Source organism: Herpailurus yagouaroundi, unplaced genomic scaffold (genome assembly GCF_014898765.1).
Source record: "Herpailurus yagouaroundi ecotype Mexico unplaced genomic scaffold, PumYag 28, whole genome shotgun sequence".
Taxonomy (NCBI): Eukaryota; Metazoa; Chordata; class Mammalia; order Carnivora; family Felidae; genus Herpailurus; species Herpailurus yagouaroundi.
In genome coordinates this window covers 85,382,711-85,395,554 of record NW_024412376.1, presented here as the reverse complement: position 1 = coordinate 85,395,554, position 12,844 = coordinate 85,382,711, and the positions used below count along the sequence as shown (strand labels likewise).

At 40.7% G+C, this 12,844-nt stretch overlaps 1 long non-coding RNA gene across 1 annotated transcript; it reads left to right on the top strand.

The window, feature by feature from the left end:
• The first annotated feature begins 8,106 nt into the window (after positions 1-8,106).
• Positions 8,107-9,540, top strand: LOC121029415 (uncharacterized). The gene is made up of 2 exons (XR_005789728.1): positions 8,107-8,315; positions 9,149-9,540. It is a non-coding gene; the product is annotated as an uncharacterized LOC121029415 (long non-coding RNA).
• Positions 9,541-12,844: the final 3,304 nt, after the last annotated feature.

Here is a 12,844-nt window from a genome sequence, read left to right as displayed (position 1 = left end):
AACCATGAGATCAATTAAGACCTGAGCCAAAATCAAGAGTCAGATGCTTAACCAACCGAGCCACCCAGGCTCCCCATGTGCCAACTACTATAAATAAGTCTCTCTCTTTCTCCCTTTCTCTCTTGTCTCACCCCACATCCTATTTGTTCTGTTTCTCTGGAGAGCCCTAACAAATATGATAGATTTGTTAAATTTAGTGGTATGGGTGGAACAATTTGGAAAATATTTTAGATGCAATATAGAATTGAGCAAAAGAATAAATGTGCTGATTTTGCAGGGTTCTCACTGTGCAAGAAGAGTCATGCAAAAATAGAATGGCAGGGCAAGAAAGGACTCTGAGAATGGCTAGGAATCAGAGGGACTGCACAAACTGAGGATTTCTAAAATGTTACATGTGTACGTATATACATGTTTATATGCCTGTGTATGAAGTTGATGTGTGTGTATGCATATGAGTAAGTGTACATAAATGCCTATGTTTCCTAGTTCCACCTGCTAAAAGCTCCAAGAAGCAGACATCCCAGAAGCAGCAATGAGTTCAGTTAGTGCCCAGGTAAGACTATCCTTCCAGGGATCATTTCTATAGCTTGTTAAGGTCAGTGCCCAGACAGTGCTCTCTGACATTGCCCACAAAAAGGGGCCAGGAAAGGGGCGCCTGGGTGGCTCAGTCAGTTAAGCATTCAACTTCAGCTCAGGTCATGATGTCGCAGTTCACAAGTTCAAGCCCCACATAGGGCTCTGTACTGACAGCTCAGAGCCTGGAGCCTGCTTCAGATTCTGGGTCTCCCTCTTTCTCTGCCCCTCCCCCGTTCTCTCTCTCTCTCTCTCTCTCTCTCTCTCTCTCTCTCTCTCTCAGAAATAAATAAACACACACAAAAAAAGTTTTTCAAAAAGGAGGGGACCAGGACCACTCAGAAAAATGGCTGGTTCCAAGTCTAGGGCAGGGAAGATGTAAGATGAGCCTGGAACATGGTATTAAGTCAGAAAAAAGTGCACGTGACATATAATGGCCACGGGAGACAGCTCAAAGGCATCCCATTGGCTAAACTGCAGACAATTGGAGCACCAAATATTAAGTATGATACTAAACTATTGAAAAATGGGAGTACATCCATCCATATCAATGATATTTTAAGAATATATAAGTAAATAGAGGAGAAGATTATTCTGCTTACAGTAGAATACTAAGGAGCAAATGACTGATGCCCAGGGAGTGCTGGGGAGGAAAATCATCATTTTGCAGTCACAGAGTGAAAATTAGGTCAAGAAGAAACACCAATGGATGCTGAATCCAGGGGGAGATTTTGGTGAGGAGTAGGACACTCACATGCCTTAAAGTGTCTCCCCCACAGACTGTATATTAGTTCAGGGGAGAAAATAAAACCTAAGAGTTATTCCACAGGGATCAGAATTACTTTCACCAAAGAACATTGTGTGCCTCTCGATATGGTGCCCCGCCAAGGACACAAGCTTACCAGTTCAGCATTATGGCTGGAAATGTATAACCCCAATCTAATCGTGAAGAAACATCAGACAAACACAAAATGAGGACTGTTCTATTTTTAAAAAGAAAGGTGCATGTGTGGGAGGGTGGGACTCTACTTTTCAAAATGTCAATGTCATACAAAGGGCTGTGGAAGCATTTCAGATTAAAGGAAATTAAAAGAGCATGCAACTAAATGCAATATCCGACCCTAGACAGGATCCTGTGTGGATGAGGCACTAAGAAGAACATGATTAGATCAACTGACAAAATTGGAAAGTGGATGCCAGATTAGATAAAAATATTGTATCAATGTAAAGTTATGAAGTTGATAACTGTACTGTGGTTATGTAAGAGAATATTCTATTCTTAGGAAATATGCACTGAAGTATTTAAAGGTAAAGTGCCATAATGTAAATTACCTTCAATTCGTTCAGAAAACAGAATTTTATATTCATACACACATATGTATGTGTCTGTACACATACAGATGACAGAGAGAGAGAGAGAGAGAGAGAGACAAAGATGGAGATAGAGAGGGAAAGAGGTGGGGAGGGGGTGGAGGCCTGGCAAAGTTCCTGGGGGGTGGGGGGGAAGAAAAGCACCCTGTAGGGAAGAGACATTTGCTCCCTCTGCCTGTAGAAGCACTCATTCCAGTACCAAGCCCATGTTAAGATGGACAAACTAGTTCTCTGACCTAAAGAAATGACTAAAATTAGGGGCACCTGGGTGGATCAGTCAGTTGAGCATTGGACTTCAGCTCAGGTCATGATCTCAGCATTCATGACTTCCAGACCCATATGGGGCTCACTGCTGTCAGCCATGGAGCCTGCTTCTGATCATCTGTCCCCCTATGTCTCTGCTCCTCCCCTACTCAGGCTCTCTCTCTCTCTCTCTCTCTCTCTCTCTCTCTCTCTCTCTCTCTCAAAAATAAATAAACATTAAAAAAAAATGAAAACTTATGGGGCACCTGGGTGACTCAGTTGGTAAAGCATCTGACTCTTGATTTCATCTCAGGTTGTGATCTCATGGTTTAAAGGCTGGAGTCCTGCATCAGGCTCCATGCTGACAGTGTGGACCTGCTTGGGATTCTCTCTCTCCCTTTCTCTCTCTCTGCCCCTCCCCTGCTCACACTCTCTCTCTCTCTTTCTCAAAATAAAATAAATAAACTTAAGAAAAAGGAAATGACTAAAAATATATAACATGAAGGTGGGACATTGGTTACAATCAGGTCATTTAGGGGGTGCCTGAGTGGCTCAGTCAGTTAAGCATCCAACTTTAGCTCAGGTCATGATCTCACAGTTCATCAGATTGAGCCCTGCGTCTGGTTCTCTACTGACAGCTCAGAGCCTGGAGCCTGCTTTGGATTCTGTGTCTCCCTGTCTTTCTCTGCCCCTCCCCTGCTTGTTCTCTCTCTCTCTCTCTCTCTCTCTCTCTCTCTCTCTCTCTCTCTCAAAAACAAAATATATAAACATTAAAGAAAAACAATCAGGTCATTTAGACCAAGTGAATATACCTGATGCCCTAGCCCCTTTGAGTGTCTATGTGCTATGATGCGTTTTATACAATTCCAGCTTAATCACCGTACCAGTCAGTTTTCTGGTAGGAAACAGATGGCACACCAAAACTAGATATTGAGGACAGTGTAATAAAGGGACTATCTACAAAGGTGGGGGGCAGAGGTAGAGAAACCAACAAGGGAAGGTACAGCTCCCCATGAAGAGTAGTGGTGGGAAGGCTAGGACTGTCAGAAAAAATGAAGGGAGGGAGCATTGGCCAGAACCTGAAGTCCAGAGAAGAGCTGTATGGACACCTGGTACAGATCTGACGGATCCTCTGGTAGAGGGATGTACCCAACTCTGCGGCCAAGCCCTGGCCACCCAGCAGGGAGGGAGATGTGTACAACAAACACCCTGACCACACTTTCTCTGCACCCTCTGATCTCCCACCAGGATCTCCCATTGGCCAAATCCACCTGGAAACCAGAGGGCGAAGGAACCTATTGATGCAGTCCACACAGGTCAGACTCCCAGGGCACAGAGCAGTGTAGAGAAGAGCAGAAAGTGAATGTGGAAGGGAAGATGGATCTAACAATCAGTTACATAGAGCTGCAGTGAATGTTTAGTTTTATGGAAGCACAGAGAGCGGACGCTCAATATCACCAAGCGAAAGAGTTCTGATTGGTATATAGAGCGTCCTTGGAATTGAAGTGGTTAAAGAGTTTGATGAGAAAACTGGGTGGGGGGGGGGGGGAAGTACTGCTTTCTTGTTTATTGGAAATGGGATTTCTGAAAGTCCTTATTTTCTCTGAACAAATTATTTTCCAAATTGTCAACCACAGCCCGCAAGAAGGTAAGTATGGGAGAGTTTGTTAACACAGCAGTAAAATTCAATATGGACAGAAAAATTCTCCTTTAATTTTTCCTAGAAGTAGAATACCTGCCAGATTTGCCAAAAAGGTGGTAAATTTCTGGAGTGCTCCAGCAAACTGTGATCTAGGATCTGTGGTGTATTCAGTGGAGTTCTCTGGAGAGGAAAGGGGGGACAAGGCAGGATGTTGACAGGACAGGACAGCTGGTTCACAAAGAAAATCCAAGGGATGAGGTGAAACTATCAACTGGAAGATAAATGACAAAATGGGAAGTTGGGGGCTTAGAAGGAAGAGCAGACACATGGCGTATGACAGTGCATGGCCAGCTGTTTTGGAGGCAGGACTCACAATGAAGAAGAGAAGACACCTCACAGCAGGTCTATTAAGACGAAGGCTGACTCTACACAACCCATCATTCCTCTGTTATGAGAAATCACACCTGGCCACGGTTTCTAGAACACAAAGCTGCGCTGAATCTCGCCTTTCCAACCTTTCCTGCCCCACCTCCCACCACTCCCCAACCCATTTCTTGATGTTCCAGTTACAAGATTTCCCTGCATACATCCTGCCACTTCATATCGCTGTGTCTTTTAGCGTTGTATTAGACTTTGCGGTGACATTGATATAACAAAGAGATAATGAAATAGAGGGCCTAAAACTAGTTTTTCTTCTGAAGCTGTCCAGAGGTGAGTGGCACAGAGCTGGCAAGTCAACACTGTTTCATACCATCATTCAAGGACCCAAGTTCCCAACAGCTTGTTACCTCCCCATCTCCTGGGGTATTGCAGTCATCCTCGGCGTCGAAGTGGGCTTAACCTCATGTCTGACAAAAAGAGATCCCTGGGGTAGTGACTTTGTCTCCTTGCACACATGACTCTTGTTCACATCCTATTGGCCGGAACCTAGTCACATGTCCATGCTTAGCTGCAAGGGAGGCTGGAGAGCATAGTTTCTACCTGGTGTTCCTCTGCTCTACCCAAAGATATGGTATTCTTTCACAAAATGGAAGACTAAATGGAGCATGTTATAAGAACTTGGGAGTCCCACTGGCCAAATCAGTATAATTGGAGCACCAAAATATTAAGTACAATGATAAACTACTAAAAATAATATGTCAATCCATACTGATGATTTTCTCTTTTTTTTTTTTTTTTTGATATGTATTTATTTTTGAGAGAGAGAGAGATAGAGCACAAGCAAGGGAGGGGCAGAGAGAGGAGACACAGAATCGGAAGCAGGCTCCAGGCTCTGAGCTGTCAGCACAGAACCCGATGCAGGGCTCGAACCTGTGAACCATGAGATCTTGACCTAAGCCCATGACCTAAGCCAAGGTCTGTCACTTAACCAACTGAGCCACCCAGGTGCCCCCATACTGATGATTTTAAAAAATACATAAATAAATAGGAGAAAGGGAGGGTTCTTATTTATGGTACCTGTCTGCTACTTTCTCCACCTGGACCAGCCTTTGCTCACCTTGATCACTTCCCTGAACTTGCCTTCCTGCCCTTTGTGACTTAGTTAAAAAGAAATTTCTTCTGTTCCCCACTCCTAGCATTTTATCAACTGTTCTGTTTTAATTATCTGTGTACGACTTAAAACTATGAGGTGAAGAAGCCAGCAATAAATTACCAAAATCACACCTGACATATAACAATTTTTTAAGCTTATTTATTTATTTTGAGAGAGAGGGAAAATGAGTAGGGGACAGGTAGCGAGAGAGAGAGGGAGAGAGAGAACTCTAAGCAGGATCTGCAGTGACAGCACAGTGCAGATGAAGGGCTCAAACTCACAAACCATGAAATCATGACCTGCGCCAAAGTTGGACGCTTAACCACCTGAGCCACCCACGTGCCACTGACATATAACAATTTTTATAGTGTCTATAAAACCTTGCAGTTATTGCAGTCTTCCTTTGATGATCCTTCAGAACAGTATTGCTGTTGAAGAAAAATTGTTTATATCCCTGATTACACTCTTTTATATACCCCTGAAGTCAAAGTTCTTCTCTGACGAGGAAATGGTCTCTCTTAGGCATTGACTTTACTTGTGCTAGTTGTCCCTTGCAGCAAGTTGTGTCTCCCTCTGTACTGTCCTAAAGGACCTGCTCAGACATCACCATAATCATAAAACACTCTAATCTGTATCAGAATAAAATTAATGCATTGCCCAAAATCTGGCAGCTCCTTTATAAAATGTTTGTGATTCAGAGAACTGAGGTCCTTTCACTAAAGATCACTGAAGTAGGCACTCACTGAGTGTTTATTGAATGAATGATTCATTCATTGAACAAAGGAACAAATAAATAAATGAAAGAATAAGGTTGGCCAATATTTGATCCAAAGCTAATTACAAAGAGCCTGGTTCTTTCAGTTGCCTTAGTCATCCAATGGCATTTATGGGTAACGTGTCTGCTCACTAGCTCTCCATTGATCAAAGCAGACTGCCATATTGCATAGAATCTGATCTTGATGAAAGGGTAGTACAGAGTTTTATGTTTTCTAGAAATGTTAGAAATCAAAAGGAATAAATCTTGTTTAGTTGTGTGTGTGGAAGGTAATCTAGGTACAATCTGCCTTTTCTAGCTTACAGGACGGTCTGCTTTGGCTCTCCCTTAACCCTTTTGATGTGGTCTTTATTTGAAGTGGAGAGGTGACACCAGTTTCTTGTCACTTCAGACCTCACCCAGGGCTCCTGCATGTGGTAGGAGCCCTAAGAGTCATCACAACTACAGGCTAGCTTCACCCAAAATAGGCTTGGGTGGGCCTGAATGTTTAGGAGAACAAGGTAAGTAAGAAAAATGACCTGATATCAAGGATTTATATTTAAAGACCAAACAACCCACTAGCTATATCCTGAGATCAATAAACATTCAGCCTTGTCTACACTAATATCTAAAAGGCTCTATAAAGATCACTGGTTCCAGAAATGATGTCAATTAGGCTCTGTGAGATCCCAAATCAACCCAAATCCTATCATGTTAAGATTCTTACACTTCCCAATTATCAGAATATGGGCTTATATTTTCATAAACAAAGAGTCTAAATGAAAAATTCACTTTTAGTCTATCCCCTGAGTTTCTCAGTTAATTCTATGATGAAATTTGTTTCTTCCTAAACAAAACAGGGTTGGAAGCCTGCCAAGCTTCTAAACCCTTAATCTAGAGAGAAACTCCAAGTTACTTGGCACAATGTCATTAATAAATCAGGTATTTGGTGCGGTTTCTTTCCCTGAGAGTGACAGGAAACATCCTAAAAAATCAGTTTAAAAATTTTAAGGCCACCCTAAAAACTGATCACGAAAAGCTAAAAACTAATCGGGAGCACCTGGGTGGTTCAGTTAACTGTCAACTCTTGGTTTTGGCTTGGGTCATGACCTCATGCCTTTGTGGGTTCGAGCCCCACATCAGGCTCTGCACTGGCAGTGTCGAACATGCTTGGGATCCTCTCTCTCTCCCTCTCTCTCTGCCCCTCCCCCAAATGCGCTGTCTCTGTCTCTCTCAAAATAAATAAATAGATTTAAAAAAGAAAAAACACTAAAAAACTAATTACAACCTTTGGATAACTCCAAAAGTATCAAGAAAATCATAATACTTTATGTCACACTTTTAACTGGAGGAGAAAACATCTTTGCTGAATGTGACTTGGGAGATTTTCATATAAATGGAAACACACTAACATTCAGTCAAAATGAGAGAAAGGTTGTCGAGAGGAAGGCCCAATATTCTTGTAATGGGATTTTCAGACAGGTAAAATATTATGTACTATTACAGAGTGCTCTAGCTCATGTCTGACTTAGGGCCCAAATAAGAGTCAGATGCATCTAAATTTAACTGTGGGATGGTACGCAGGTCTGGGCATTAATAGTTTATGCTAGAAGGGTTGTTTGTGGCTGAAGGAGTAAACAGGGGTTGTGGCACATTGAGCCTGGGAGTGCAGACTAGGAATGGAGGGCCAGCATGATGTTAGTGTCCTAGAGAGCTGGTGAGACATCTGTTTTTTTGGGAAATGGACATACTACAGGAAGAAAGCAAAGTTGACATGACACATCATGGGCTAGGAGCCGCAAGCCTGAACTCTATCCTATCTTTACCTCTACATCCCTTCTCCAGGCTTCTGTTTTCTCATGTGTTACGTAATTGGTTCGGGCGAGATGATTTCTGTGGACTTTCCAGGTACAACATTCTCTGATTCTAAGGACAATCAAAGATTCCAAGGTGAAAAGGAATTCACATGGTGTGGTGTAATATCAAGATCAGTAAATGAATGGCGGGGAAGAAAGGCATGGAAACTAAGTGGTGAGGTATGTCCCCTTTATCGAATGGAAGCAGGACCTGATATCCATTTCCTTGGATACAGACAGAGGGCAGCAGAAACAGAAGAGTCGCGGATTTCTGTCGTGTCTGCATTTCCCAACAAATTTTTGTTTCCATGGGAATGAGGAAGTAAGGCTACTTCCTAACAGGTTCGTGGTTTTTAAATCTCATCTCTTTCGAAACTTTCCTTCCATCTGTTTCTGTAGCAATGAGCTCAACTTTAGTAACAGAAGATGTAAAGACAAACAGTAGCTGAAATAAAAAGAAATGTCCCCTCCTATTCTGCTGGTACATTTTACTCAAAAGGAGAGCAATGGGGAAAAATAAAACAATACTGAAAAATTTGAACCCAATTTTTTTTTCATATTCCATATGAGTTCACAAACATGTTATAATGGGCTACCAAGTCCTTCTTAACATTTTTATCTCTTGCTAATCTCTACTGACTCCCTATATTCTGGTATACATTTCTTGTGATTCCCCTATCATGCTCTTGTTCTTGAAATTTTCTCAATCTCCTACTGCCTGCAAAACAAAACAAAACAAAACAAAAAACACAACTATATAGCAGAGTAGTTAAGGGAATGCTCTAGATACACAATGAAGGAAAATATCCAAAATATTCCAGTAATACTAAATTATTCTGCAGTTGTCTCTTGCTAATGAGAGTCAGGTGGAGAATGGAGGTGGTGGAGAGAAAATAAAACGCACTTGTTTCACTCCTTGCTGAGCTACGATGTGTATCCCTTATTATGAGACCCAATTTGAAAAAAATAGAATGAACAGTCTGCCATTCCTAGACTGTTTGGCTCTAAGATGACCGACATATCCTAAAAGTAAGTAGATGTGGAAGAAGGTTATTACTGTAACTTACTGGTGAGTTGTTTGCAGAATTAAATGAAAATAAGAATGATAATCAAGGGTAATGTTGCACTAATGGATCAATCTTTCATGCCTTCCTATATCTATGCTTTTTTGGTAGTACCTTCCAGACCCTGACTTTCTGCTTCGTTATGTGACTTGCTTTGGTCGACAGAGTTGTAGCAACGTGGTTGCAAGCAGGGGATTCAGAAATTTTTCTCACATGTTTCCACCTCATCTCTTGCTCCATCATCGTCATGAAAACTAGTCTGCTGATGGATAAAACTCATGTAGTAGACCCAACAATGACCCATCATGATAGCTGAGGCCATCATCAATTAGATGAAAACCAGGTGACCCCCCACACATGTGAGGGAGCCCAGATGAGCCCGTCTCTGATCAGAAGAACTGCCAGATTGCCTTTAGCCTTCTGAGAAACAATTGTTTGAAGTATGTGGTATGACTTGTTACAAAGTAATAGCTAACCTGATACAAATAATAATTTATTCAGTATTCACTATATGCCAGGCCCTCTTTTATGCTTCTTTTATAAGTCATTTGATCCTTGTAACAAACCTGATAAGTATTATCACAAACTCAATTTTTAAATTTAGCATAGAGAGCCTGAAATATAAATCTTCAGAATGATTTTTTTTCACATACCTTTAAGCATCAGAAATACCCTGTGTCATCGATGGGGAAGATATTATTTTCTCCATCGTACATATTTCTCCAGTCATACAAACTAAGACTCAGAGGACAGCTGAAGGTCACAGTAAGTGGCAAAACAGTGACTTGAACCAGGATCTTCTGATATATCTTCTGATATAAAGTCTACTTGTACCACACATTCTACTTTTCAGAGTAGAATGAGTTTGGAGGAGGTTATTTATGACAGAAGAAATATAAGGATCACAGGATGCATGATTTTTTTTTTCTTTGTGAAGGGTTTTTTTTACAGTACAGCTCACCTTGACAGAGATGACTGGAAAATTACTGCTGCCTTCTTCTTCCACTTTGTTCAAAATATGGCAGAAAGAGGCTTGACACACTTAATGGAATCATCTATTCTTGCCACATAATTTCTTGTTCCTTCCAGAGAACTATATATATTGTTTTTTTTTTTAAATATGAACTTCAGGTCTACATAACCTATTCATTCAATAAATAATACAATAGCATTCTTATAGCTTTTATTCTACACTTGGATGAGTTTTGCTTTTGGCCATGGTGGAATAACTGATATTAAACTTATCTTCCCACTGTAAATAACCATAAAACTGGACAAAATATATGAATCAACTCTTAACAGGCAGTGAGAAAGAGGCAGCAAAGAACTGAGATCCAAGAGGTAAGGGAACACATTAAAAGTTAGCATTATTTTCACGTCTGTTTTTGCCTATAGGTATTTCAAACCCAAGTGTAAGAATGATGGCGACCAAGAGAAAAGAAGTGGGTTTGTGGTGCTGAGGGGGCAGAAGTAAGAGTACAGAGCTGCCAATGTGGCTGGAATTCATCAGGCAAGGTACCAGAGAGGAGGGAGCTGCACAGAAGTTGGGGCATGAAAGTCTACACGGGCAATCTCCTTAGGTTCTTAATTGTGCATGGGCAGCATGAGACTTGAGTGGCTCCCAGGGACTAAGCTGAAGAGTGTTACCATGGGCATACAGTGCTGGAAGACATTGGAATCCTAGTCCAGCCCAAGAGGAGGGAAACATACTAGCACCTTGGGAATTTCAATGAGACCCCAAAAAGGCTACATTTTAGGAATAATTACTGTATGTGCTACAGAAAAGGCTATGCCTTGGGAATAAGGAAATATCAAAGCAGACACACCTTAATAAAGCCTAAAATCAAGTTCAAAAGGACTTAGAGGATCTTCCAATAATTAACCCACCTGCCACAACAAAACTCAAATCATTTCGAAAGCAAATAATTTAAACTCCCTACAAAGCAACATCCATAATGTTTAGTGTACAATATAAAAATTTTAGACATACCAAAAAGTAAGAAAATATGACCTATGATAAAGAGAAAAGATAGCCAATAAAAACAGATCTCAAGAGGACCCAAATGTTGGACTTATCAGAGAACTTTAAAACAATCAATATGTTTAAGAATTAAATGAAGAGTTATATGTAATGAATAAACAGATGGGAGTCTCAGCAGAGCAATGAAAATACAAAAAAGAAAACAAATGGAAATTCTAGAATTTAAAAATAAAACCTCTGAAATGAAAATTTCACTGGACGTGTTTAAAAGTGATAGATGTTACAGAAAAAAAAGGGTCAGTGAATTTGAAGACAATTCAATAGAGATGATCCCAACTGAATAACAAAATGGGGGGGATTATAAAGAATAAAGGGCACCTCAATGATTGATAAAACAATGTCAAGTAGTCTAACATACATGTGGTTGAAATCTCAAATGAAGAGGACAAGGAGCTTACAGTAGAAAAAATATTACAAGAAATAAGAGCCAAATAGTTCTCTCATTTTATAAAGAAGTCAACTTACAAAACAAGAAGATCAGCAAATCAAAAGTACAATAAATACAAAGAAATCCACTTGTAAGTACGCTATAATTAAACTGCCTGAAAATTAAACATTAAAAAAAAATGAAGTTAGAGAGGAACAACTGTAAGAATGACATGTGACTTCTTGAGGTGCCTGGGTAGCTCAGTCAGTGAAGCGTCTGACTTCCACTCAAGTCATGATCTCATGGTTCATGGGTTCAAGCCTTGCCTTGGGCTCTGTGCTGACAGCTCGGACCCTGGAGCCTGCTTCATATGCTGTGTCTTCTTCTCTCTCTGTCCCTCCCCTGCTCACACTCTGTCTCTCCCCCTCTCTCAAAAATAAATAAAACATTTAAAAATTAAAAAAAAAAAAAAAGAATGTTATCTGACTTCTCATCAGAAACAATGGAGGCCAGAAGATAACAGACATCTTTAAAGTGCTAGCCAAGGGAGATGGGGGGGGGGTGTCAATCTTAAGTTATATAGAGAGCTAAAATACACCCCCAAAATAAACGTGAAATAGATATTGTCAAGTATATGAAAGTTGAGTAAAACTACCAAGAAAACCACTACATGACATGCCAGGGGGAATTCTTCAGGCTAAATAGAAATGATATCAGAGAGAGGCACCTGTGTGGCTCAATCGGTTAGGTGTCTGACTGTTGGTTTCTGCTCAGGTCATGATCTCATGATTCCTGAGTTCCAGCCCCACATCGGGCTCTACTCTGACAGCACGGAACCTGCTTGGGATTGTCTTTTTCTCTCTCTGTCCTTCCTCTCACTCATGCTCGCTCTCTCTCGCTTGCTCTCTCTCTCTCAAAATAAATGAATAAACTTAAAAAAAGAGAAATAATATTAGATAGAAACTCAGATCTATAGGAAGTAATGAGGAGCACCAGAAATGTATATAAGCTAGTATATATAAAAGGCTATGCTTTTTTTCCATTTTATTACATTAAAACATAAATGACTATGTTTTTATTTATTTGTAAAAAAAATGTTTTTGAATGTTTATTTATTTTTGAAGGAGAGAGAGATAGAGCATGAGCAGGGGAGGAGCAGAGAGAAAGGGAGTCACAGAATCCACAGCGGACTCCAGGCTGTGAGCTGTCATCACAGAGCCCAACACAGGGCTCCAACTCACATACTGTGAGATCATGACCTGAGCTGAAGTCAGACGCTCAACCGACTGAGCCACCCAGGTGCCCCTAAGTTACTCTTTAAAATAAAAAAAAAAAAGCATTTGCATTTGGGGTTTATCTGTGTAATGTAAAATATAAAACAACAATAACATAAAGTACA